General features: G+C 39.5%; 1 protein-coding gene across 1 annotated transcript in view; it reads left to right on the top strand.

Moving 5' to 3' along the window:
• LOC131273035 (sulfotransferase 2A1-like) overlaps positions 1-25,461 on the top strand; it is an 83,057-nt gene that overhangs the window by 48,055 nt on the left and 9,541 nt on the right. The window contains exons 6-9 of the transcript XR_011646408.1: positions 3,866-4,047; positions 5,898-6,367; positions 8,131-8,337; positions 8,950-9,099. The gene's annotated coding sequence lies outside the window, so the exon portion shown is untranslated. The remainder of the gene's footprint in view (positions 1-3,865; positions 4,048-5,897; positions 6,368-8,130; positions 8,338-8,949; positions 9,100-25,461) is intronic.

The following is a 25,461-nucleotide window of genomic DNA, read 5'->3' on the forward strand; positions in this document are numbered from 1 at the left end:
GTGAGAGAAAGACTGTGGCTATGCATTCTAAGGAGAGTTGTATTTTGCTACACATGCAGAGAAAGTCATGTTCTTCTCTTTAAGTAGGATAGGGCAGGGATTTTTCTCTAACTACCTCTTGTTGAGTGAGTGACTTTCCAAGTTTCCCAGTTTTTTGTTTTTTTTTCACAAGGAAGGAGGTGCCTGGTTTATAAAGTGCTAAGCTTCATGGATTTGGACCTCAGTGAAACAAAGGAATCTGGGGGAAACTGTTTCTGGAAGCAAGTCAGTGAGTAGGGGAGGAGGGTGTGTTCAGCATGGGGTGTTTGACTCTCAGATTTTGATGGTTATGAGTAGTTCCAGAAATGAAAAGTTTCAAAACAGGACACTGAAGGAAAGCAATGGAGACAGAATTGTGGAAACGTTAATTGGGATGTGGAAGATACTGATCTCAGCCGCAGTGAGATGAGATGCCTTTTACCTGGATGTTGAATTCACAAGGACATTTTCAGAGTCTGGGAAAGCAGAGGAAGTTTGTGAGTTAGATTCCAAATTCTTCTGTGAATGAGGCAATTTTCCTGGAGAAAAGAAGAGGGTAAATGCAGCATTGATGGGAGGTCCTTTAAAATTAGTTGGAAAATACTCTCTGGAAGCAATGAATGAAAGCAAGGAGGACAAACTCCAGGTGCTGGGGAGTCTGCAAGAATAAGAAAATTTCCCCTTAAAATATGGCGCTGCTGAAGGGGGGGAGGTCTTCAAAATTCCATCTGCTTTCAAGTTGTAGATTGGAGTGGGGAAAGGAGGATTAAAGAAGGAACTGGAGTCTGTAGGTGTGAGGGAAGAAGGAGGTCTTGAAGGTGAGGGATGTTTGTGGATGGCAGGGAGGGTGCACATACTCCTGGAAGTGTGAGCTGGGAGGTCAGAGGTGATGGGAGCTGACAGAACTAAAGAGACGGGTCTCTGATGACTATTGAAGGACCCAATTCAATGGGATGGGACAGCTGATCCATGCTGTTCCTCAATCAAACCCACGTATCAGAACTCGGACCTCTGGGAATGCACCCTACACCCCATTGACTCGTCTCCACACCTTGTCCTCCCAGTTCAGCCATGGTGAGCAGGTCAGCACGAAGACACCTACCTGTAGAGAAACATCTCCTTGCCTGAGATCTGGAAAGAGAAATGAGAAAATTGTTCCAAAAAGAGAAGCTGCACAGGTGTGAAAGCTATGGTTCAATGAAGCTAGAGTCATCATGGATCATTCTTTGGGGGTGATGTTGCTATTTCAAGATTCTGATCCATGGTCCCTCATGGGTTTCACTAGGGCCCATTTTCCTTGAGTTATTAAGATTTAGTCTTCTCCCGTTTGGAGCTGGCCCATTTGCAGTGCTGATGCACTCAAGGAGTGCCATGCCACGCAGGGGTGTCCCCGCAGGGGAACCCCATATGCAAGGAGTGCACCCCATAAGGAGAGCCGCCCAGCATGAAAGAAAGCGGAGCCTGCCCAGGAAAGGTGCTGCACACACGGAGAGCTGACACAACAAGATGACGCAACAAAAAGAAACACAGATTCCTGTGCCGCTGATGACAGCAGAAGCGGACAAAGAAGATGCAGCAAATAGACACAGAGAACAGACAACTGGGAGGAAGGGGAGAAAAAGAAATAAATAAATTATAAAAAAAAAAGATTTAGTCTTCTCAAGTATCTTCAACATAACTCCATTATCCTTAGTTGTCCATTATCCAGGGAACTCAGAAGCACAGCAGACTTGAAAGCTGGATGATATAAGGAAGGTTTATGTAAAAGCTGATTCTGCCGGCTGGATAGCTCCAGGATGCTATGTCTGTATGTAGTTTTTACAGCAAAACACACCTCTCAAAATTACTCTTTGATCCAAGATAATTCTAGCAGGCTGTCTTTGAATTGAAAATCTTCTCATACACAGTATGCTAATAATAGTGTTTGTCCTTGATCTCTGGCAAGGTAAGTTTGTGAATCACAGGTGAAGGGATCTGTTACTAGAAATTCATCCTTTAGATTTAAGACGTCAGACTCAAAGGCAGGATGTGTCTGCATATCAATCCCATGGCTGGCTGCTTCATTAAATTATCTCCAGATCTGCTGCCCTTGAGGGCACAGTCTTTCCTGGGTGCCAGGTATGGGTCATGAAGAAAACTGTGTCTATCCTAACACCATGGGACAATTTAAAAAGGGATTCCTTGCTGTGGACTAAGCCTCGATGAACGTTCCAGGCAGCAGGCTTATTTATGGCTCAGCGTGACTTCTTTCCTCGATTCCTCCCTTTTGAATGTCAAGAACCATTTTTGGAAAACTCCACCAAAACCCAAGCACATTTCTTGCTTTTTTGTGGGTCTCATTCGTCTAGAATAAATTTTCTTCTCAGGGAAAAGTGGATATACCATCTAATTTTCTTTTAAACTTTTAATTTTGAAATAATGTACTCACATATACATTGCAAAACTAGTGCAGAGAGTTCTGTGTCTCTTTCAGCCAGCTTCCCCAGGGATTACATTTTCCATAAGCCTAGTAAAATGATCAAAATCAGGAGGCTGGTGATGGTACAGTGCTATTAACTAAACAACAGACCTTATTTGTTTGCCCCATTTAACCAGAGAAAAATCCCCCATAGTGGTACTGGGTGGGAAAGAAACACAAAGAGATAAATAACTCCAGGGATACGCTTGCTATCAAGGCATTTAAAGAAGGCATTTTATCTGGGTGTGGCTCCAGTCATATAATTAAAATAATGTTAAGGTCAAACACTTGGGTGCCTTCCAAATTTAACCTTTAGGCACAGAGTGTGTGAATGGGTCATGTTGAGACACAAGAGTGGAAATCAGGGGAGCAAGTGCAGCTCAGAGGTTTGAGTGCCCCAGTGCCACCTGAAAGAAAAAAAGAAAATAATTAGCAATGATGTATGTGTCTAAAAGAAGGGTGGAGCTCAGAGCTTCTTAGACTTAGTGTAAGTTAGACATTTTTAGAGTCAGTGAAAATTTAGAGCAGATCTAACACCAAAGTAATGAAGGCGGGAAACAAGAAAGACATGAATTTCAAGAGGGAAGGGTTTCTGAGGGTTGGGTGGTGGATGGTGGATTTTAGGGAGATTCTCCAGTTAATTCTGTGTCTCACCATTAACTCTGCCACTTTGCAATAATTTCAGTTGTAAAGAAAATCACAAGAAAATAATTATCCCAACTTTTTAAAAAACAATCTTGTGTGCAGCACTTTACTATAATTAAATATGATATAGTCTTATTAAATCTTCTAAACAGCACAAAAGGAAGGAAGTAATTTCTCCATTCTACTTATAAGGTATTTGAGGTTTATAGGGCGAAGTGGTTTGCTTAAGATTCCACAGCTAACTAAAGTGAAAGCATGAATTTAAACCAGAATCAGTCTAAAACCAACAGCTCTCCAATTCATCTTACATGTTAAACAAATACACTTACCCTGAATTTTAAAACAAATACATTACCATTCAAGTGGACTCGGGTATAATTTGATTGACTCTAAGCTTCTAAAATTATCTTCTAATCTTGCCAAACAGTTAACTTAAAACTCAATATTGTTTCAATGATCCATATTATAAAGTTCAGACCTATCATTAAGATTTTTCAGAACTCAGAAGGAAACTCAGTGTTTTGTAAAACCTCTGGAGTGGACTGCAGAGGGGTTTCTATATTCTTTACTGGTTTCTATTGTTTTCATAAAAGGGTCAGTGACCTAAACTTTTAAACTTGAAAATCTGTCTCTTTCAAACATTTCAAACTTATGATAAATAAGACATCAGACTGGGAAAACCAATAATGTGTCCAAAGTAGTTATTTTTAATGTGTTACTTTTCTCTTGGTGGCATTTCAATAGGAAATTCAATCAACACTGATCAACCAAAATAGGTTCCATTTAAACTGATCATGGACTGATGAGGTCACAGGAAGCTGGGGCTGGCAGTTTCTCCAGCACTGTATAATGAGAGGCATTGCTGCTCAGAGCAGACCTGAGAGTTGACCCCATTGCTTGGACATTAAAAGCAAGACTGGAAGGAGGTGAGTTATGGGTGGAGGCATCCAAGGGGGCTTGGCAATTACGGTGGATTTGGGTTTCAATTCACCACGCATTATCTCTAAGACCTGTGAAAGGAACGGACCACCCTCGTCCTCCAAGTTTCTCACATGTAAAATGGAAATAACATTAACACTCATGATGTGGTTTTCACTTTAAACCAGTTTTCCCTGAGGGACACAATTGCCCCTTGATTGTGAACCACTGCTTTAAACAAAAATCACTAAAACTTAACCCATAAGAATGTGCCAGGCATATTATCAGCCCCCTATTATTTTATTCTCCAACAATTTGAGAAGTAGGTTTTATTGGCCCCATTTTATAGAGAAGGATGTTGAGGCTTGGCAAAGTTCAATTATTTGCTCAAGAAATTCCAGCTAATTAGAACTAAAACATGAAATTATAACAACCTTGAACAGAAAGGAGCTTCTCCAAATGATCTGAACTATGAACAATTTGACTGTTATAAATTTTAGGCTGATGTGTTCTCTTTGAATGGTTCTGCATAGCATTTAGTTTCCCTGAGGATCTTTCGAAAGAAGATCCTTTTGATCCTTTTTGGATGCTTCTCAAAAAGCATTCCTGGCTTTTTAGACCCATAGGGCAAAAATAAAACTTTTAATTAAAAATCTTCAACTTATGGGTTGGGTTAGAATCTGAGCCTGTTTCTTTGCCTGGGGACCCTGCAGCCTTCACTGGTGTGGTGGATCTCCCTGAAATCTAATACTGAAATGTGTCCCTGCTCTTTTTTTTCCTGTAGTTCTACTGTTTGCCTTAATGTGAAAGAAACTCAAACTGACTGAAAACCATCTATCTAATCACTGTCTTCTCACAGATTTCCAGTGATATGAACCCACTTTGTGTTCCCAAATGCTTTTTCTCATATCTCTATGCTTTGCAAGTGTTTTCCCACCTAGACACAGGAATCTCTGAAACCCCCCACCTCTTCGAGGGTGGGAGTTCTCCCCTATCCCCAATGACTTTTGCCCAAGGTCTCCTTTCTCAATTCTTTCTCCTCTCTCCATACCTTCAGGTTCACTGCCACCCCATGACTAAAAGGGAAGCAGGGTTGCATTTTTCTCATCCACTCTATGTGTAATAAAATCGATGTTTGGGAAGTTTCATTGGCTCTTGTTTTTCAAAGCTAAGTTTTGGACCTCCTAAAACCTTTCTCCTAATTCCATGTTTCCTGATTATTTGAAAGATCATTGGATTTTATGTGCAGTTTTCTGGGATGAGATTTCAAATATCCATTCAGGAATTTAATTCTCTTAATTCTTCCAAGATTTTCTGTGCCCTCACTTCTGGGGAGCACATGAATATCCTGGAATCAACAAGGCAATGATTTTTTTTGCAGGGGGTGGGGGTGAGAAATCTTAATATTTCCCAATATTGCTATGTCACGTGGTGTTTTCAGGTAGTAAACATTTTTCTTTGCTTTTCTGCATAATTATAACTAATGAAGCTTTGCCTTGTATCTTAACTTGATGGATAGGTATAAAAACTGACATTCTTTTTAAAACGGATTTTAGGAACCTCACATACATCATCAGGTTTAATTTACCAAAAAGAGCAATATTACCCCCAATTTAGAGATGGGAAAGCTGACCCTACTTCTGCACATCCATAGCTCAGGGTCTAGGGGTCATTCAGACACTAAAACCAGTATGTGTAGTAAAAGGTGGGCGTTGGGAGAATAGCAGTGTGGACTAATTTCCAGTGTACAAAATATACCAATGGGTGTGGTATCTAGTGTGGGCTGAGGGACTGGAGGGTTGGGAAGGAGGAGGCGCAACAAGTCAAACTGATCAGGTCCATCTTTTTTTACTTCCAGGCAGACATCTTTAGATAGGTCTCAATTAGATATCACCATCTTGAAGAGATTGCACATAGTCATACTGGAAATTTCTCCACTCAATATGGCTACAGATATGACAGTTTCATTATCTAAGGGAAAATCCCATGACAGCCCTGGGTCAGAGCCACTGCAATTTGTATCATCCCCAGGAAGTGGACTTGAAATGCAAGACTGCGACTCTGAGACTTGGCACTTCAGCTTTAGAGGCTTTGCCTGCCCGGATGAACTGGTCCCCATCACATGTCTCAGGAGACTTTCTGAGCTCTGCCATCTCTGGCTTAGGCCAGACTGCCACACCAAGGAGCAGCTTCTGGATAAGCTGGTAATGGAACAGTTCATGTCTCTGCATGCCCCTGGAACTCCAGGTCTCTGTCAAGGAGAGTGGTGTAAAGAGTTGCAAAGACTTGGAGAATATGCTGAGAACTAAGAGGGCACCCAAGATGTGGGTAAGTAGGAGCCTCATGATTTGTGTAGGAAAAAATAGCTGTGATGGAGGCTGCAAGGTAGATTTGGACTAGAAAGAATATGGGTTTATTCTAGATCAGCGGTTCTCAACTGGGGAGATTTTCCCACACCCCCTTGGGACAATGTCTGGAGGCATTTTTGGTTGTAATCACAGGAGGAGGGGTGCTTCTGGCCTCTGGTGGGAAGGAGCCAAGAATACTGCTAAACATTCCCCAATGCCTGGCACAGTCCCCCACAATATAGAATTACCCAGTCCCAAACATTAAGAGTGCCAAGAATGCAGACCCTGTTCTAAGTCTATATATTAGGGAAAGTCACCCTTGAGTCATCAACTATAATGCATTTCACCGGTAGATTGCTCACGAACTATTTATTGAGAATTTTCAATGTATGTCATTAACTTGGCACAACCAATCAAAGAGAAATGGTTTCAGATCCAGTAGTCAGAGTTACTATCTTCTGAAGATTAAAGAGAATGAGCATGTGGGATCAAAGTCTGCCTTTGGTCCAAAGTGACATAAAAAACCTCATATTTGGAAACAGCAGGAGGAGAGGAAATGATGGCAGATGCATGTAAATTTGTGTACAGATGACAGAATGGATATAAAGGATATTTATGTCTTGTTGCCACCAGTCTTTCACCAAAAGCAGAACTTTCTTTGGAGAACTAAAAACCATAGTTAATCTGAGATCAAAAGGAATTGCTAAAACCCAGCTGAATAAGGTGGAAGTGCCAAATATTTGAGGCATCACTTTTACAAGGTGTTGGATTATCATTGAGCCACATCTCACACCTTTAGAGCAGAGTAGGAAAAAAAATGATAGAGTAGAATTACAAATTTGGAGGAGTGCTCATCTGCTGAGGAGGCAGGAAAAAATGAAGAGGCATTCAGGCAGAGTAGATGGAGTGACCAGACTCAAGTCAGAAACATTTCTATGATAATTCAAAGGTGATCAACTTAACCTTGATCTAGGATACCAGCTCTCTAACTGGTAGCAGAGTGGTTTTGTACTCCCTCCAGCCTGCCAGTGTCACTGTTTCATGTCTGCCAACAGTAGGTTGTCTTGTGTGGGGAGGGGGCTGCTCCTGCCATGTGCTGGGTGGAGGCCAGGGATGCTGCTGCATGCCCTATCATGCACAGGAGAACCCACCACAAATTTATGTAACCCTGAACTTCAATAGTGTGGAGGTGGGAAACTGTTCTAGGAGATAGGTGGACAAAGAACTGAGAGATCATCAGCATGTGTGAGGCCATCCTCAAGGAAATATATTGGCAAAATGCATGTGGGGAAAGAGGCAATAGAGTGAGTTTGAAGTGGTTCTAAAAGTCTTCACTGGGGGAAGGTAAGTGGTTGTTCCAATCAAATCCAATGGCAAATCCAGAGAAAAGAGCTCTTGACAGGAAGTTCCTCAATCCCAGCCCAACATGAGATGCCATCACCAAACTGATTTGTATTTACCCAAAATAAGCCTATATTTTTCTCTTGGGTTTGAAGGACAATTCAATCAAATAATTACAGATTTAGATAGCATCTCAAATATTCCAAGTTCTACGCAGGTACGGGAGATTAGAGAGGAAAACAATTTGAAAAGAACTGCTGTTTCCATTGAGCTAATTCTGTACCAAGAAAGACAAACTTTAAACAAGTAATTAGAGTCAAGTTTTGGTAGTGAGAATACAGGGTGTATGAGAGAACTACATCCAGTTTCTTATGGGGAGTCTGATCTTGTTTGTTTTCACAGTCCGTAGTCTCACTGCAAGTTCAGGAATTTCTTCTGCGAAATTCAGATGTTCAAATGGCCTAATCTCAGTCCAGTGATGTGGATGATGTGAGTGCCTTATCTGGGAATTCCCCCTCCCCTGTGAGTGGGACACAGCTGGAGAAAAGCCAGGAGGTTTTTGGACAGCTTCAGGAATTGCCAGAGAACAGTGAAATATCAAGAGGGCAGGTGAGTGTGTGATGTCCTAATCTCAAGGGAGCCTGGGGAGGCAGTGAATGAGTGTAGCTGCTCCAGTAATGAGAACTTTAGCATAGGATGGGACTAGGGCAGTGGTTCTCAACTGGGGTGATTTTTTCCAACAGGGCACATTTAGTAATGCCTGGAGACAATTTTCTTTGCCTCAAATTGGGGGGAGCGGGGCTCTATTGACATTAATGCTGTTAAACATCTTACAATGCACAAAACAGCCCTTCTGCAACAGAAAATGATCCCCAAATGACAGTAGTACTGAAGATGAGAAAGCATGACCTGGAGTCATTTTCCTTTCAGTGTCAGGGGCCAGGAGAAGTGATGGTTGTGAGAAATAGACTTAGAATATTAAAAAGGTGAAAATGGAAAGATTTGAACATGATGTAGAGATGTGTTGGGTACAGATTAATGACAGACTTGGAAATCAGGTGATTATGTTTACCAGATGTGGGCAGTCTGGACACATTCACAAAACTGTTATTTACAATGTTGTATCACATGGAGATGGTTAGCATGGGGAAAAGATGGGACAAAACTTCCCATGCCCCAATCTAGACATGTCAGTAATTACATTTCATTGTCCATTTTCAGAGACATACATTCTCCTGCCAGACACCATTCCTGGGAAGAGTGAGATGGAGGAACTGAGACCTGAGCAGAACTAGGAAGAGAACCTGATGGAAGACAGGGATGCAGCAACAATGCTTAAAACCCAAGAACCTCCTTTGCTGAAGCGTCCTGGTGAGTGTGGAGGCTAAGGTTTCAGGGGAGCTAGTGACTCCTCCTTCCCCAACTGGTTATGGAACTGGATATCTGTATTGGGGAAAAAATTAGTGAGTATTGTTCAAAGCTAAAAGTGAAACATCATGCAGGAAATTTCATGAATCAGCAATGACTTACTGGTCAGCACTTTTCATATTTCAGGAAGAATGATGAGAATGAGAGCAGTGGGCATATTGGGGGTGTTTTGTAACAAATAAGAACAGACATGGTGTATTCCAGGAGTATTATCTTCCTCCCTGGGAAGGTGGCCACTTTCTCAGGGACTGATACATAAATCTTGGAATGTGCTGTCAGGGAGTGTTGTGTTCCTTCCCAAGGAGGCTGGCCACTTTCTCGGGAATTGGTGTGGTGCCCACAAATTGGCATCTGTAGTATGGAGCTCACTAATTATGAGCTCAATAAAAGGGACAGTCCCTGGTGAGGGAAGGTGAAGTCCCACCCCTGGAGAGGGTGATCTGCCCAGATGTTGTTTACAATAAAAACTCCGGTATCAACTGCTGATTCAGGTCTTCCCAGCCATGAGCTAGATGGTGGTGTGCCTCCTGGTTTGGTGAGTTTGTATGAAAGACTGTTCTTTTTCTCTGTCATTTTTTGACTCTGTTCAAAATTGATTTCATCTTTTGACTGGTTCTGTTACTCTTATTTCTCAGTCTAATTGTCAGTATACACTTATTAAACTACACACACACACACACACAGATGTTTTTGTATTGCATCCAGTTGGGACTCTGGTCAGACATGGGCCAGGTAAGGTGGTGTATTCCCTGGTTTAGTGAGCCGAAAAATATGTGTATGTATATCATGAAGGATTATGATATGGCAGTCGGGCCCCTGTTTATAGATCATCCTTTGCATATTTTATATTCTCTCAATTATTAACAGATGTTTAAAAAATAAATATATGTCTGTGTATTGCTTTCTTATGCTAGCTTTATTTAAGTCATTGTATCAATTTATATACATATATATAGCAATCATTGCAAAGCATTTTATTTAGCAGAATATCGTCCAGCATTACATTATCTCTGGGATAGCTGACTCTCAAATGCTGAGTCTTCTCTGTCTTTCCAGCGTGTCCTACAATCAAGTCTTTTAGGCCTGTGAGGTTGATGGGAAAATCTCAGCACACATCAATGTTTTCCCTTAAATGAGTTTGGTATCACTAAAAATACTTCTATTAAGTGTTATGTGTTGAATTCCTTCCTTCAGCAGATTCTGTGAGGGCAAAGGATGAGAAGAATTCCAAAGAAGGAATTTATATTAAAAATGTGAATGCTGACATATCTCCCACCCACGTGTTGGAGACAGAAGTTTCTACTCAGAGTGGGCACAGAAAATATTCTCCTAAGATTCTGAGATCTTTCAAGAGAAGAAAACCAGACAATACTTTCATTACTCAAGGACAGCCTCAAGAAGAAATTACATGTAGAGACCAAAATGAATTCCTAAATCAGTTTAATCAGTTTTTTCATCAGTTTAATCAGTTAATTCATCAACCACTATAGGATCAACCAGCCATCTTAATGGCCAAAGTAAAAAACCAACAGGAACAATACAGTATCAGTGTGAGGTGTGCGAGAAAAGATTTCAGTATAAGTCTCAGGTTGATATCCACAAGAGAGCACACATAGGAGAAAGATCCTTTAAATGCAAATCCTGTGGGAAAGGCTTCATGCAGCCCTCAGACCTCAGAGTTCACCAGGAAATCCACACAGGAGAGAAACCATACAGATATAAACTCTATCACAAGGAGTTTACCCATGAGTCCACCCCGCATGGTCACAAGAGGATACACACAAAGGAAAAACCATTCCAATGTAAGGACTGTGGGAAATGCTTCAGCCACTAGGGGAATCTCAATGTTCACCAGCACATCCACACTGGAATGAAATCTTACAGTGTCTCATGTGTAGGGAAATCTTCTGTCAGCTGGGAACTTTTAAACGTCACCTAAAAATACATTCAAAAGTGACTTCTTCATGATTCCATAACTACATCCTGGTTTTCTGTGCCTAAAAGAAAGTTAGTGGTGGTTTGTCATCTACGTAATCAAGAGGAAATAATGTATGTCAAACAAAGTACTTACAGGGCTCTACCTGAACAGTATTAATTACTAAGATCTTTGGATAATTATTTGTTATATAAACCTTTTGAGTGGATTTTGTTCTGTTTCATTATTTCCTATTATTTTATTCCATCTTGGTTTGGGTTTATGCTGTTCTTCTTCCAATTGAATGTGAGCCTCATTAATTTTCAGTCTTTCATAATTAAACTGAGGCTATTTATCCTCTCAAAATATAATTATAATGATAGATTTTTAATTTTTATTATTTTATTTTTTGAGTGTTAAAAGATTTATTTAAAAAAACAACAAATATTGAAACATAGCTTTCAAACATGGCTCCACTTTTGTTTACATTATGGCTCACATTTTAGACTGTACAATTAAAAAAATTTTAGGTACCTTATTTTTTACATTATGGTTTACATTTTTTAAATTGAAATATATCATTCATACCTGAACACACATAAACAATAAGTGTATAGTATAGTGTGAATTTACAAAATAAACATACATAACATCACACAGGGGCCTCATACATCACCCCTCCACCAACTCTTTGCATTGGTGTGAAACATTTGTTGCAAACTATGCAGGGGCATTGTCAAACTATTACTACCAACTAAATTCCTTATCTTACATTTGGTATATTTTTCCCCAAACACATACTTTTTTTAAAATGTATTTTTGTTACAGATATTATTAACTTTCAAAACAATCATACAGATGTGTAGATTTCCCATACAATTACACACTCTGGTGGAACATTTGTTACAGATTATGAAATAATATCATCAGACTATTACTACCAGTCTTGGTCCATATCATACATTTGGCAAACTTTTTCCATATACTTCCATTATCAACACAATATAGCTTGGCATTAATGCAAGAATATTATAGTATTGCTGTTAATCACATTCTATAGGTCACACCAATTGTAGTTTTCTCATGTTTCTCCATATTCCCATCATCCTGCAATAGTGATGTACATCTTCTCTAGCTCACAGAAGGACTCTCTTGCATTTGTACCCTTAACCACAGTTCTCAACTGCCTCTGGGTTCACTGTGTTATTCAGTCCCTAGATTATTCTTTAGCTTTGTTTCTATTGACATTTACTTCCCCAGACTACCTTTTTCAGTCACAATTCCATTTATAAACCAGTTGTTATTCACTATAATTGTGTTACTATCAACTCTATCCATCTCACACTTGTAGAGTCAAGTTATTTAAAACTTCTATGTACATAAAAGCATCCATAGTTCCTTTCGTCCCTCCTCTTATCTCCATATTACCAATACCCTAGGTTTTATTTCTGTGTGTTTATTATTAGTATTTATTTAATATTAATGAGACCATGCAATATTTGTCCTTTTGTGTCTGGATTATTTTGCTTAGTATAATGTCTTCAAGACTTATTCATGTTAACACATATGTCCCAATTTCATTTCTTCTTATTGCAGCACAGTATTCCATCATACGTATATACCACATTTTGTTTATCCATTCATTGGTGGATGGACACTTGGCTGTTTCCATCTTTTGGCAATTGTGAACAAGGCTGCCATGAACATTGGTGTGCAGATGTCTGTTCATGTCATATTTTTTAGTTCTTCTGGATATATATCTAGTAGAGGAATTGCTGGATCTTATGGCAGTTCTATATGTAGCTTTCTGAGGAACCGCTAAACTGTCTTCCACAGAGCCTACATAATTTTACACTCCCACCAACAGTGAAGGAGTGTTCCTGTTTTTCCACATCCTCTCCAGCACTTATTGTTGTCCATGTTTTTAATAATGGCCATTCTATGTGGTGTTAGATGATATCTCATTGCTGTTTTAATTTGTATTTCCCTAATAGCTAGTGATATGGAACAACTTTTCATGTGCCAGTTGTATTTCGTCTTTGGACAAATGTCTGTTTAAATCTTTTGCTCATTTTTTAAATTGGACTGCTTGTTCTTTTATTGTTGAGTTGTGTGATCTCTTTATATAGAATGGAAATCAAACCCTTATCATATAAGTGGTTTTCAAATATTTTCTCCCATCACTGGGCTGGCTTTTCACCTTCTTGATGAAGTCCTTTGAATCAGAGAAATGTTTAAGTTTGAGGAGGTTCCATTTATCCATGATTTCTTTTGTTGCTCATGCTTTTGGTGTAAGGTTTAAGAATCTACCACCTACCACCAGGTCTTGAAGATGTTTCCCTATATTTTCTTCTAGGAGCTTTATTGTACCTCCTTTTAAATATTTAGACTTTGATCCATTTTGAGTTAATTTTTGTATAAGGTGTGAGGTAGGGGTCTTCTTTCTTTCTTTTGGCTATAGATATCCAGTTCTCCCAAAATCATTTGTTGAATAAACTGTTCTGCCCCAACTGGGAAGGCTTGACAGGTTTGTCAAAAATCAGTTGGCCATAGATGTGAGGGTCTGTTTCTGAACCATCAGTTCAGTTCCATTTGTCTATGTGTCTATCTTTATGCCAGTGCCATGCTGTTTTTACCACTGCAGCTAGGTAATATGATTTAAAGCCTGGAAGTGAGAATTCTCCAACTTCACTTTTCCTTTTTAAGATGTTTCTGGGTATTTGGGGCCTCTTACCCTTTCAGATAAAGTTGACAATTGCCTTTTCCATTTGCTTAAAAAATGCTGGTGGAATTTTTATTGGGATTGCATTGAATCTATGTATCAATTTGGGTAGAATTGACATCTTAATGATATTTAATCTTCCAATCTATGAGCATGGAATGCTTTTCCAAGTATTTAGGTCTTTTTTGATTTCCTTTAGCAATGCATTATAGTTTTCTGAATACAAGTGCTTTGCATCCTTGGTTAAGTTTATTCCTAAACTTTTTTTTTTTAAGATTTATTTTTATTTATTTATCTCCCCCCCTCCCCTGGTTGTCTGCTCTCTGTGTCCATTTGCTGTGTGTTCTTCTGTGACCGCTTCTATCCTTATCAGTGGCATTGGGAATCTGTATTTCTTTTTGTTACATCATCTTGTTGTGTCAGCTCTCTGTGTGCACAGTGCCATTCTTGGGCAGGCTGCACTTTCTTTCACGCTGGGCATCTTTCCTTCCAAGGCACACTCCTTGCATGTGGGGCTTCCTTATGCAGGGGAAACCCGTGCGTGGCATGGCACTCCTTGCGCGCATCAGCACTGCACATGGGCCAGTTCCACGTGGGTCAAGGAGGCTCGGGGTTTGAACTGCAGAACTCCCATGTGGTAGGCAGATGCCCTATCCATTAGGCCAAGTCCGCTTCCCAATCCTTAAACATGTGATTACTTTAGTTGCTATTGTAAATGGAATTTTTTTCCTGACTTCCTTCTCAGATTGAGCATTATTAGTGTGTAGAAACACCACTGATTTTTGCATATTGATCTTGTATCCTGATACTTCACCAAAATAATTCATTAGCTCTTGCAACTTTGTTGTAGATTTTTCAGGATTTTCTAGATATACAATCATATCATCTGCAAATAGTTAAAATTTGAATTCTTCCTCTCCAATTTGAATGCCTTTTATTCCTTTTCTTGCCTGAGTGCTCTAGCTAGAACCTCTAGTACTATATTGAACAACAGTGGTGACAGTAAACATCCTTGTCTTGTCTCTCATTTCAATGGGAAAGCTTTTAGTATTTTACCATTGAGTATAATGTTAGCTGTCGGTTTTTCATATATGGCCTTTATCATGTTGAGAAAATTTCCTTCAATTCTTATTTTTTTGTAGTATTTTTATCAAGAAAGGATGCTGTATTTTGTCAAATGCCTTTTCTGCATCAATTGATAAGAGCATGTGATTTTTCTTCTTTGATTTATTAATCTGGTGTATTATGCTGATTGATTTTCTTGTGTGGAACCAGCCTTGCATGCCTGGTATAAAACCCACTTGATCATGATGGATAATTCTTTTAATGTGTTCTTGAATTCAACTAGCAAGTATTTTATTGAGGAATTTGCATCTGTATTCATTAGAGAAATGTGTCTGTGATTTTCTTTTTTTTGTAATATCTTTATCTGGCTTTGGTATTAGGGTGATATTGGCTTCATAGAATGTGTTTGGTATCATCCCTTCTTGTTGAATTTTATGGAAAAGCTTGAGTAACATTGGTATTAAATCTTCTTTGAATGCTTGGTAGAACTCACCTGTGAAACCGTCTGGTCCTGGGCTTTATATTTGGGGTAGTGCTTGATGACTGTTTCAATTTCTTTCCTTGTGAGACTGACTTGTCGATGTCTTCTATTTCTTCTAGTGTCACTGTAGGTTGTTTGTATATTCCTAGGAATTTTTCCATTTCATCTACATTGTCTATTTTTTTAAGCAAAAAGTTGTTTATAGTATCCTCTTATGATCTCTCTTATTTCTGTGGGGTCAGGAGTAGGGTACCCTTTTTCATTTATTTTTTTCATTTATTTTCATCTTCTCCCTTTTTTTCTTAGTTTAGCCAATGGTTTGTCCATTTTGTTCATCTTGAATAACCAACTTTTGGTTTTGTTAATTTTCTCTATTGTTTTATTTGCTCTCAATTTCATTTATTTCTGCTCTGATCTTTATTATTTCATTCCTTCTACTTGCTTTAGGGTTAGTTTGCTGTTCTTTTTCTAGCTCCTCCACATGTGTAGTTAGGTCATTGATTTTAGCTCTTTCTTCTTTTTTAATGTAAGCATTAAAGGGCTATAAATTTTCCTCTCAGCATTGCCTTTGCAGCATCCCATAGGTTCTGATATGTTGTATTCTCATTGTCATTTGTCTTGAGATATTTACTGATTTCTCTTGAAAATTCTACTTTGACACACTAATTTTTAAAGAGTGTGTTGTTTAATCTCCATATATATGTGAATTTTCCCTTTATTTCCTGCTTGTTGATTTCCAGCTTTACTCTGTTATGATCAGAGAAAGTGCTGTGTATAATTTCAATTTTGTTGAATTTATTGAGATCTGCTTTGAGTCCCAACATAAGGTCTATCCTGGAGACAGATCCATAAGCACTTGAAAAGAATGTATATCCTGCTGTTTTGGGGTGCAATGTTCTCTATGTCTATTAGGTTTAGTCCATTTATCATATTATTCAAGCTCTCTTTTTCTTTATTGATCTTCTGCCCAGATGTTCTATCCAATGCTGAGTGGTATATTGAAGTCTCCAACCATTACTGTAGAGATGTCTATTTCTCCCTTCAGTTTTGCCAGTGTTTGCCTCATGTATCTTGGAGCATCCTGGTTAGGTGCATATATATTTATGATTGTTATTTCTTTCTGATGTATCATCCATTTTATTAATATGTAATGTCCTTCCTTGTCTCTAATAACAGTATTGCTTTTAAAGTCTGTGTCATCTGGTGTAAGAATAGCTACCCCAGGGTTCTTTTAGTTACTGCATGCATGGAATATCTTTTTCCAACCTTTCACTTTCAATTTATTGCTATCCTTGGGTCTAAGGTGAGTCTCTTGCAGACAACATATACTTGGCTTATATTTTCTTATCCATTCTGCCAGTCTATGTCTTTTCATTGAGGAGTTTAATCCATTAACGTTCAATGTTATTACTGTAAAGGCAGTTCTTATTTCATCCATTTTGATCTTTGCATTTTGCCTGTCATTTTATATTTGACACTTTTAGTTCCTGTTACTGATACAGTTGTCATTTCTTGACTCTCTTCCATGTCTCTCTCTTCTGTCTTTTCTTTTCTGATTGTAACACTCCCTTTAGTTTTTCTTCCAAATCTGGTCTTTTTCATATACCCTTTCTCAGTTTCTGTTTATCAGTAAATATTCCAACCTCACCCTCATTTTTAAAAATAATCTTGCTGGGTATAAAATCCTTGCAGGCAGTTTTTCTCTTGCAGTATCTTAAATATATCATACCACTAGCTTCTTGCCTGCATGGTTTCTGAAGAGAAATTGGCATTAATCTTATTGTGTTTCCATTATATGTTATGCATTACTTTCTCTTGCTGCTCTCAGAATTCTCTCTTTGGCTCTGACATTTGACATTCTGATTAGTATGTGTCTCAGAGATGGTCTGTTTGGATTTATTCAGATGGTAGTACTTCTTGGACATGGATATCTACGTCCTTCAACAGGGTTGTGAAATTTTCTAACATTATTTCTTCAAATATTCTTTCTGACCCTTTTCCCTTATCTTATCCTTCTGGGACACCCAAAACATGTACATTTGAATGTCTCTTGCTGTCACTTATTTCCCTGAGACCCTGTTCAATTTTTCCATTCTTTTCTTCATCTGTTTTTTTATTTGTTCACTTTCAGAGGCCATATTTTCGAGCTCACCAATTCTTTCTTCTGCTTCCTCAAATCTGATGTTATATGCCTCTAGTGTATTTTTAAATTCATTTATTGCACCTTTCATTATCATAAGGTCTGCTCTTTTTAATATATGCTTTCAAGTTCTTCTTTGTGCTCATCCAATGTCTTCTTAATATCCTTAATCTCTTTAGCCATCTCATTGACTTTATTAAGAAGATTTATTTGAACATACAAGATTAGTTGTCTCACCTCCTTTATGTCTTCTGCAGGCTTATCTTGTTCCTTTAATTGGTACATCTCTTCCTGTTTCTTGGTACGTATTGTAATTTGTTGTTGGTGTTTCCGCATCTGGCTTGCTAGATGTATTTATTCTGGGTGCCATTGCTCCCTTTAGTTTAGGGACTTCTTACCTTTTCTCCCTTGTTGTTTGGGTACAGAAAGCCAAGGATATAGTTGGTGCTGTAAGCTATTGAAGCTGAAGCTGCTCACATTCCCCCAGGAACTGATGAAGTTTCTCTCACCCTTCTCCTCTGTTTGGGGAAGGGACTGAGCTGTAGCCATGTATAATAACCCCAGTTGGTCATAAGACTGTCTGTAGCTACCTGGAGACACTGGTGAAGCTTCACACCCTTCCTACCATACCTTAGGTAGGGATGGAGCTATAGTTTTGGTCAGCAATCTATGCTGTGTCGGTTCAAAATGACCACAGTTGCTCAGGTAAACTGATGTATCATCAGACCCTCTCCAGACTGGGAGTGGGAAAGGACTCTCTGGAATGCCCAACAATCTAATTTCTGTGGGCCAAATATGCTTAGGGAGTACTGTCCCTTCTGCCCTTTAGGGGTGGGAACAGAACTACAAAATGCTCAACAGTTCGGTCTTGTAGGCTGAAAGTACCCACCATTGCCAAGAGAGGCTGAGGAAGCACCAGCTCCCTCCTGTCCTATTGGGTGGTAGTGATGGTTTTATAGGTGCTCAACAGTTCAGTCCCTTTAGGCTGAGAATATCTGCCATTGCTTGTAGAGGCTGAGGAAACACCAGCCCCCTTCTATGCTCTTAATGCATGGGGCTGGATCCATAGACACCTGACAGTTCAGGCCCTATTGCTGAAAGTACCCACTGTTGTCCAGAGAGGCTGTGGAGACACCAAAACACTCCTCCTATTCTGTTGGTGGTGGGTGTGGATTCATAGGCATTTAATAGTCCAGCCCATGCAGGCTGAAAATCTGTTGCCCAAAAATGCTGTGGAAAGATTAGCCACCTTCTTTTCTATTGGTTGGCATGGGTGCTTCTACAAGTACCCACCAGAACAGTCTGTATAGGTCAAAAGCATCTGCAGTTACACAAAGACGTTGGGTGAACCCCCAACTGTCTCTTGTCCTATTGGGGAAGGAGGTGGATCCACAGGTGCTGAATAGTCAAATTTGTGCAGCCCAAAACTATTGCCCTGAGAGGTTGAGGAAACACTAGTCCCCTCCTATCCTGTGGGGGGATAGAGGTGGAGATGGGCTCAAAGGCCCTCAACAAATCTGTGTGAGCTCAAAATTCCTGCCATTGCCTGAAGAAGCTGGCAATACCCAACTCCTCTCCTTTCTCTTGGGGTGTGGAGATGCAGTTCCAGGTGTCTGACTATTCAGCCTCTACCAGCAGAGAGCACTTGCACTTACCTGGAGAGCCTGGTGCAGGTCCCACCAGCTACTTCTCTGCTGGAGGTGAGGCTGGAGCCTAGGCTAGGGCTGCAGTCTGATCTTGGGGGAAAGAAGCCCATCCCTAACTTTGCTAGCTTTCAGTCAGGCTCCCCCTCCTGCTGGGGGCAGAGGTCACATGACAGATACCAGACTTTCCTGATCGAACATGTTCAGAACCTAGCTGGTTCTAGGATTATACTTTAGCCAACTGGGTCCACTAATCAGTAGCTGGGGTCAGTGGACATCTGTCTCTTCCTCCACCATTTGTGGGAAGTGGAGCTCTTAACTCCAGCCACAGAACAGCTCCTGAGGTGACTTGCGCCCTAGAGTAGGATGGCACCAGCCTCTGGGTGTGGATTGCAGCTTCCTAGAGAGGTGGTGCAGGTCCCCCCAGCTTACTCCTTGCCAGAGGTGGGATTGGGGTTTAGGCTAGACCTGAAATCCAACCTGGGTATAAAGAAGCCAGTCCTTACAAGCACTATGATTTTCAGTCAGTGCCACTACCCCTCATGCCTGGGGTGGAGTCAGATTGGTGGCCACTGGCTTCCCTCTGACCTGGACAGGCTCAAAGTTTAGTGTTGCAACCAGCCCAAAAGGTATCAGGAATGAAAGGCAAGAGAGAAGGTATCAGAGAATCTATAAGTCATACCTACAGACAAGTTTATTTATATTCAGCTACCTATTTATAGAGCAAGTCTGCATGCTAAAAGCCCATACAGATTTATTGTTATCTTATCATTAGAAACAGGGATAGGCTGTTTATCTTTTAACTATTCATAGTGACTTTTTTGTTTCTACTAAACTGGCCTGTTGACCAAGGGAGTCTCAACAAAGAACATTCTTTTCTTGTTCTGTTCCCTAGGTTACATCAGGTCTTATTTTCTTCAGCCAACAAATCATTACTTCTTTCATCTTCCACTTTTTGTTTCAGTGCAAGGGTAACTGTGCCTGTCTTAGGTTGCCCTTATTACAATTTAAGGGTCTTGCCATCATTGACTACCAGCCAAGCACTTCTGGCACAATATTTAAAGGTTGTTTTGCAATGCTCATGCAAGAACAATGTTGTTGGCACATCCTAGCTGGTCAGGGCTCTGTAATTGCTGTGTAATATATCATTTAAAACACGCCCTTGTAATAAGCAGTATTACTAAAACAGGCATCCCTATTCCTCAGGATGATACAAAATGCTGTGATTTCCACCAATTTACAGGAATAAGTTTTGTAACATGAGAAGTTAAATCAGAAAAAAAGCATCTTTTTCAGTGGCTACATGTATTTGATTTTGAGATCATTCTAATATTTCCTTTTGCAATTCAACAATTTCTAATGAAATATTCATTTTGTGGTCCAATAAATGATTTTTTAACTTTTCTCATTCTATCTCTGAGGAATTACATACAAGTGGTGTAATACAGAAGTTATTTTCGATTCCAACCACACTTAAGTCCTCTCAGCAGATTCTTGAGGGACAAAACGGGGTCCCTGTTAAGGGACGAGCGGGGTCCCTGTTGTGGGACGAGTGGGGTCCCGTTGTGGGACGAGAGGGGTCCCTGGCATGGGGAAGAAAGCCTCGTACGGCCGCTGAGGCTTCCCTCAGGGGCTCCATAGGCGTGGAGGGCGCACGACCCAGGAAGAAGTCGTGGAGACAGGCTGATGGCACAAGTCTGGTTTATTGCGGAGGGGGATGCAGATTTATAGGATTAGGGAGTGGTGTGGCGGGTTCTGATTGGCTAGGGCAAATGCTGTTTCCATATAAGGCAATGTTCTGGCATTGGGCTAGTGATTGGCCAGTAGAGTATGTGCTAACTCTTGATAGGCTGACACTGTTACTAAGCTGATAGGTGGTTGTAAGCTGTTGCTGGGCAAACAGCGTACTAAGAGATTAGGTTTAAGGGAGGGGGGAGGGGAAGTGAGAGCTGGGCTAGGCGGGAGATAGGAAGGGGGAGGGCGGTGCCGGCTAGCCGTTAGCAGCAAAGGCCTAGTCAGGCGTGATCACCTTGTCTAGGCCCAGTGGGCAGAGGCGGTGTCACCTCTTGCCGCACTGTTTGCCACTGAGGCAAGCCGGGTGTCCCTCCTCCCACAGATTCTAAATCATTAACTCTATTATTAAGCTGCTCATCAATATGCTCCAGACTATGCTGTAAGTCAATGGCATTTTATGCCAATCATGCACATATTGCAGGGTCTGAACTTTTTCATGCAATGCAATGATGTCCACGCCAGTGGCTGTTATTATTCCAATTAGTCCCAATAGTCCACCAATAATTAGTCCTATTAATCACTTTGTTCATTTTATATATGCTTGTGCAAGATGCAACAGCAATTGGCTTTCAGGTGATGACTGCCATATCCAGGCCAACTGCTCTGGAACTCATACTCATTTTCTTCTCCGAGAGGCCATGATAGTTTCATCTTTCTGTAAAATATTCTCAGAAATACAAGTATATAGTGTACAATTTTTACAAAACAGGGTTTGATTTCTAATTTTGAATTTTCCTGTCACAAAAATGTAGGGGTCTCCTATACATGTCTTAAAATGATATGTTTAATTAAAATAAAGGTATTGTCTGGTGTCATTCTTATTCCTGAACCATACATAAGTGGGGGCCGGTACAAGAAATACTTTCCACAAATTTCTTTGAACAAGTTGTGTACTATTAGTCCATAGGGAAGATAAGCACCTTCCTTTGTTTTTCCAAATAACTTATCTATTAGTAAATATAGTTTTTTGATTCATAGACCATGGAAAAGGATGTTGTCCATTAGCACTAACCTGACAGTTGTTCATTCCATACCATGTACATCTGCTGCTATTATTAGTTAAAAGTGACAACTCCTCTTCCTTATGGCAATCTTGGCATCTTTATTCATCACCTTGTTCTTGTGGTGGACATCTATAATTTTGTAACATGGCCACAGAACCTTTAGAGGATGAAATACAGTAATAAATAATTTGGTACCATTGGCTTTAGTAATGATCATACTGTGATTCTGTATTCTCATACAAGGAAGCTCCTTTCCTATACATAAAGGATGATCATCAAAAGGAAGGGTTAAATTTGTTATAATACTTCCTTCTTCCTCAGGTTTCAAAGGCAATCAATGATCTATGGTTTTATTTAAAAATACTGGAAATGGGGAATCTACCCATGTTAAAGCTCTCAATGATGGCAGATTAGGTATAAAAGCCCAATAAATATGATTTTCAGCTACATTATCCAGAATCATTGATTTTATCCAGAAAAGGGGAAGCATCACCAAGGAAGGATGTCTCATTCTCTGCCTGTGGTTTAATCCACAATGCCAGTAACCAAATTTGTTCTCCATCTCCTGTAATTACAAGAGCATATCCTCGCCCCCATACTTTAACTTTCCATTCATACCAAGTGTTAGTCCAAACATCTTTCCAGTGTATTGGCTGATATTCAGTTTGGCCAGATAAAACCATTTCTTTATTTAAAGCATAATGTCATTCAGCCAGTGTGATGGAATCATATACATTAAGAAAATTTAAAGTAAATAAAGCCTTTGTCAGTTGGTCCTTTGGTACTATGATACCATCATCTCCCCCTTTTTGTTTTAACAGCATTTGCTTAAGGGTATGATGTGACCATTCAACTATGGCTTGGCTGGTAGGATTATAAGGAATTCCTGTGATATGAACAATGGAATATTGAGAACAAAATTTTGCAAATTGTTTACCAGAATAAGCTGGACCATTACTGGTTTTAATTTATACAGGGCATCCCATGACTGCAAAGATGGGTGAAAAATGTGAATGAACATGACAAAATTTTTCCCCAGTATGCACTGTTGCCCAGAGAAAATGAGAATAAGTATCAATACAAACATGAACATATTGCAATTTACCAAAAGATGGGACATGTGTCACATCCATCTGCCAGATCTGATTCAGAGGCAGCCCTTGGGGATTAGTGCCTTTATTAAATGGTGCTGACAGGAGATGGCCACGGGTAGAACAATGCCTTACAATACCCTGCACTTACAGTTTTGTTAAAGATGGAAATTCATGTCTCAATCCCTTAGGGCTGAGATGAGTAAGAGCATGATATTTGGTGGCATCCTGCACAGATCCTACCAGTATATCAGCTTGCACATTGTGTGTGGACAAGGTTCTGGGTAAAGGAGAATGTGATCAAATATGGGTAATATTCAGAGGATTTATTCATTGATGAATGAGTGCCTGCAGTTGTAGTAACATTTGAGAAAGTTCATTGGTTACAGAGATATTAGCAGTTTCAATTTGAGTAACTGTTAAACAAACATATTCAGAATTAGAAATAATATTAAGAGATTCTTTACAAGTTTTCAGGACCATAAGAACGCTGATAATTCTGTAAATTGTGCAGAAGTATGTGGTGTTTGCCAAACCTTTTCTGTAAGGAGAGTGACATAAGCCACTTTACCTTTGCTACTACAGTCTGTGAAAATGGTAAGTGTGTTTTTTATTGGAAAGGATTTAACTATTTTTGGTAAAATCCAAGTTGTTCTTTGTAAAAATGTTAATAGCTCAGAGGTTGGATAATGGTTATCAATAACTCCCTGAAAATTGCTATTATCAAATTGCCATTGTGAATTTGTAGCATAAAGATTTTTAATTTCATCAGTAGAGAGGCTGCATATTACCCCATCAGAATCAGTCCCTTTAAATTGCATGAGCCATAATAGACCTTTAGCAATGATAGAAATAAGTTTCTGTAAATATGTTTGCAATCTTTTTTTAATTATTATTAGGAATAAATATCCATTCTAAAATGGCATCTTAACAAAATAAGGCAGTCGGAGATTGTAGGGTGGGAAAGATAATCAAATCTTTTATCAGGATTTATTTGAGTTAATTATCCTTGTGAAACTTGCTCTTCAATGAGAGCTAATTCCTCCTCCACCTCTAAGGACAATTTCCTTGGTCTCAAGAGGTTGGAGTCCCCTTTGAAAGTCTGAAATAAATGCTGAAACATATAGATAGGGATTCCCAGAGTAGATTGAATCCAGTTAATGTCCCCTAAAAGTTTTTGAATATCATTTAAATTATTTAATTTATCTCTTTTTTGTTGTATCTTTTGTGGGCACATACATCCATTTGCCAGTTGCATACCTGGATAACAATAAGGGGCATTCCGCTGAACTTTCTCAGGGGCACTCTGTAACCCATACTCAGGAAGCACCTTTTCAACATACTGAAACAACTGTTGAAATTTGTCATCTGAAGAATGTGCAAATAATATATCATCCATATAATGAATAATCATGGCTTTTGGAAACTTTTCTCTGAGCACCTGTAGAGGTTGATGAAGGAATAATTGGCACATGGTAGGACGGTTCATCATAACTTGAGGAAACACACACCACTAATATCTCTGCATAGGGGATTGATTATTTATAGCAGGAACAGAAAAAGCAGATTTCTCTTTATGAGAAGGATGCAGAGGAATGGTAAAGAAACAAACTTTCAAATCTATAATAATCAAAGACCAATTATTAGGAATCATAGAGGGCTGTGGAACCCCTGGTTGTGGTGTCACCATAGAGCTCATAACTTTATTAACACCTCTAAGATCTGTGAGGATCCGCCATTTGCTGGATTTCTTTTTTATTACAAATACTGGTGAATTCCAAGGGCTTTGTGATGGTTCAGTATGCCCTTGGGATAATTGCTCTTGAACAAGGGTGTGAAGGGTATTAAGTTTCTCCAAAGGAAGGGGCCATTGATCAACCCAAGCTGGTATATTCATAAGCCAAGTTATGGGGATAGTAATGCCCTTTGTTACAATGGCCCCTACATTAAATTTGTCTGTATGGATTCAGAAGGTGTTTAGAAACCTAATCCTGGACATTCATTTTTCTTTCTGATATTGTTATACTTCATATCCATGTAGTTTTAGTTTATTCTGAAAGTGTAGGAGTATGTAAAAATACTCCCAATTGACTAAGCAAATCCCAGTTCCACAGATAAAGTCCTACATCAGTCACATAAGTTTGTAGTGTAGATTTTTGCCCATCAGGTCCTAATACATCAAAAATAGAGGTACTCTGATAAATATGTGTCATAGTCCCAATGCCAGTAAATACTGTTGAGACCTTTTGTAATGTCCATGATTGAGGCCAATATCATTAGCAATGATGGATACATCAGCTCCTGTGTTTATTAGTCCCAAAATCACTTTTCCATTAATAGTAATAATAACTTCAGGCCGATCACTGCCTACAAAAGTCTGCCAATAAATTTCATTCCCTGTAGACCCAAATCCCACATTTCTATCAAAAGGAAGAGTTAATGGTTTGTGA

The sequence above is a fragment of the Dasypus novemcinctus genome, chromosome 18 (assembly GCF_030445035.2).
Source record: "Dasypus novemcinctus isolate mDasNov1 chromosome 18, mDasNov1.1.hap2, whole genome shotgun sequence".
Classification (NCBI taxonomy): domain Eukaryota; kingdom Metazoa; phylum Chordata; class Mammalia; order Cingulata; family Dasypodidae; genus Dasypus; species Dasypus novemcinctus.